Source organism: Mandrillus leucophaeus, unplaced genomic scaffold, assembly GCF_000951045.1.
Source record: "Mandrillus leucophaeus isolate KB7577 unplaced genomic scaffold, Mleu.le_1.0 Scaffold3, whole genome shotgun sequence".
Taxonomy (NCBI): domain Eukaryota; kingdom Metazoa; phylum Chordata; class Mammalia; order Primates; family Cercopithecidae; genus Mandrillus; species Mandrillus leucophaeus.
The window spans coordinates 2,061,570-2,064,138 of record NW_012103142.1 but is presented as its reverse complement, the minus strand read 5'-3'; the positions used below and the strand labels follow the sequence as shown (position 1 = coordinate 2,064,138).

General features: G+C 43.6%; 1 pseudogene across 1 annotated transcript; it reads right to left on the bottom strand.

Annotated features, from left to right (window-relative positions):
• Window positions 1-628: 628 nt before the first annotated feature.
• Window positions 629-1,539, bottom strand: LOC105544202 (annotated as a pseudogene). The gene has a single exon (XR_001006729.1). The product of XR_001006729.1 is annotated as an omega-amidase NIT2-like (transcript).
• Between the last annotated feature and the right edge of the window lie 1,030 nt (window positions 1,540-2,569).

Sequence of the window (2,569 nt, the reverse complement as noted above, 5' to 3'; positions counted from 1 at the left end):
TCCTTGGCTACAAGGATCAATAACAACGGTGGTGCCAGTTTGGGGTTGGACAGTCAGTTGCTAAGCAGATGTCCTTGCAGAAGTGTTTTTTTGGCATAAGGTTGTGATGGTCTTCGTGCTAGGTTCTGGTTTTCACAAGGTTGTGGTCTTTTGGAATAGTTTTTGTTACCAGACATTTATGCATGAGAACGAACTCTCCAGTTCTTCTTTTTTTTTTTTGTAAACACAAGTGACTTTTTTTTGTTGTTATTTGTTGTTGCTTTCTTTTCTTTTCTTTTCTCTTTTCTCTTCTCTTGTCTTCTCTTCTTCTTCTCTTCTCTTCTCTTTCTTTTGTGACAGTCTCCCTCTGTCACCCAGGCTGGAGTGCAGTGGCAAAATCTTGGCTCACTGCAACCTCCACCTCCTGAGTTCAAGCAATTATCCTGCCTCAGCCTCCTGAGTAGCTGGGATTATAGGCACGCACCACCATGTCTGGCTCATTTTTCAGGGTTTTATCATGTTGGCCAGGCTGGTCTCAAACTCCTGGCCTCATGTGATCCACCTGCCTCAGCCTCCCAAAGTGCTGGGATTACAGGTGTGAGTCACCATGCTTGGCCAGAAATGACTTTTTTTTTTTTTCGTGAAAGAATTTAATAGGGAGTTGATTTTGTTGTAGAATCATATCTTCCTGTTCTGTGACACATTAGAAACGTAAACTTTAGGGCTTTTTCATCTCCACAGCATAGAGGTCTGATCACTTCTGTCTAAAAACGGGGATTTGCTGGCGTATTTCAACCAGCTTCTTCAGGTCTATGTCTGAATACACGATTGCTTCTTCTGTGCCAGCTTTGGCTAGGACCTCCCCCTAAGGGTTCACCATGGTGCTGTGTCCCCAGGCAACGTAGGAGGCTTTGTCATCCCGGGCAGGAGAGGCTGTGGCCACATACACCTGATTATCAACAGCCCGGCTTCGCTGAAGCAACTCCCAGTGGGCTGGTCCAGTGGTCAGATTAAAAGCTCCTGGATATACCAACAGCTGGCAGCCTCTCTGTGCTAGATTTGTACGAGCTCTGCAAACCGCATGTCGTAGCAGATGCCCAGACCCACTCTGCAGTAAGGAGTATCAAATGTGGAGAAACTATCACCCGGACTCAACGTTTTAGATTCTTGAAATGTAATTTTTCCAAGAACATCAATGTCAACAGATGGATCTTTCTGTACTTTGCTAGTAAAGTTCCATCAGGCCCAAACACAGCACAGGTGTTATATAATTTCCCAGCATCCTCTTCAGGGATAGAGCCTCCAATGAGATATATGCTGCATTCCTTTGCTACTTCAGAAAGCTTCTGTGTGGATTCACCAGGAATTTTCTCTGCATATTCAGGAAAATATTTCGTTCCATATGGAGAATTAAAGCATTCTGGCAAACTATTTTGGCTCCTTGCGTTGCTGCCTCCTGGATAAAGCTACAAGCTCGAGTGACGTTATCTGATTTGATGGAAGAAATTTGAAGCTGGATGAGGGCCAAGTGGAAAGTGGCCATGGCTCTTCAGACAAGCACCACCTCCAGAAATGACTTTTAATTCTAACCACTTTCACAGAGTTTATCTGGTTTGGGATTTGCTCGGCTTCTTGAATCTGAAGGTTTATATTTATGTTTGTTGCCAAATTTTGGAAGTTCTCAGGCATTATTTTTTTGAGTGCTTTTTTTTTTTTTTTTTGAGATGGGGGTCTCACTCTGTTGCCCAGGCTGGAGTGCGGTGGGGTGATCACAGGTCATTGCAGCCTCAACCTCCTTGGCTCAAGCAATTCTGCCACCTCAGCCTCCAGAGTAGTTGGGACTACAGGCACACATCACTACGCCCAGCTAATTTTAAAGCTTTTTGTAGAGACAGGGTCCCACTATGTTGCCCAGGCTGGTCTTGAGCTCCTGGACTCAATCTGTTCTCCCACTACAGCCTTCTAAAGAGTTGGGATTACAGACATGAGCCACCGTACCCAGCCTCGAGTATTTTCTTAGCCTCCCTCTTTTTCCTTCTTGTTTGTTGACACAAATGTTAGCTCTTTTGTTATGGTCACACAGACCCCTGAGACGCTGTTCATTTTTTTTTGTCTATTTTCTCTCTGTTGTTCTGATTGGGTAATGTCTGTTGTTTTGTTTCCCAGTTTATGGTGCACCTTTCCTTTCCCATCCACTCCACTCTTAAGCCCATCTGCTGAGCTTTGTGGTTATTGTATTTTTTTAGTTCTAAAATTTCCAATAGGTTGTTTATATCTTTTATTTCTTTGCTCAGACTTTCGACTTTTTCATTTTCTACAAGTGTGTTTATAATTGTTTGTTGAAACATTCTTATCATGGCTGCTTTAAAAATATTTTTCAGATAATTCTAATATCTGTGCCATCTTGGTGTTGATATCTTTTTTTTTTTTTTTTTTTTTTTTTTTAAGATGAAGTGTCGCTCTGTTGCCCAGGCTGGAGTGCAGTGGTGCAGTCTCAGGTCCCTGCAACCTCCGCTTCCCAGGCTCAAGCCCTTCTCCTGCCTCAGGCTTCCGAGTAGCTGGGACTACAGGTGTGTGCCACTACATCTGG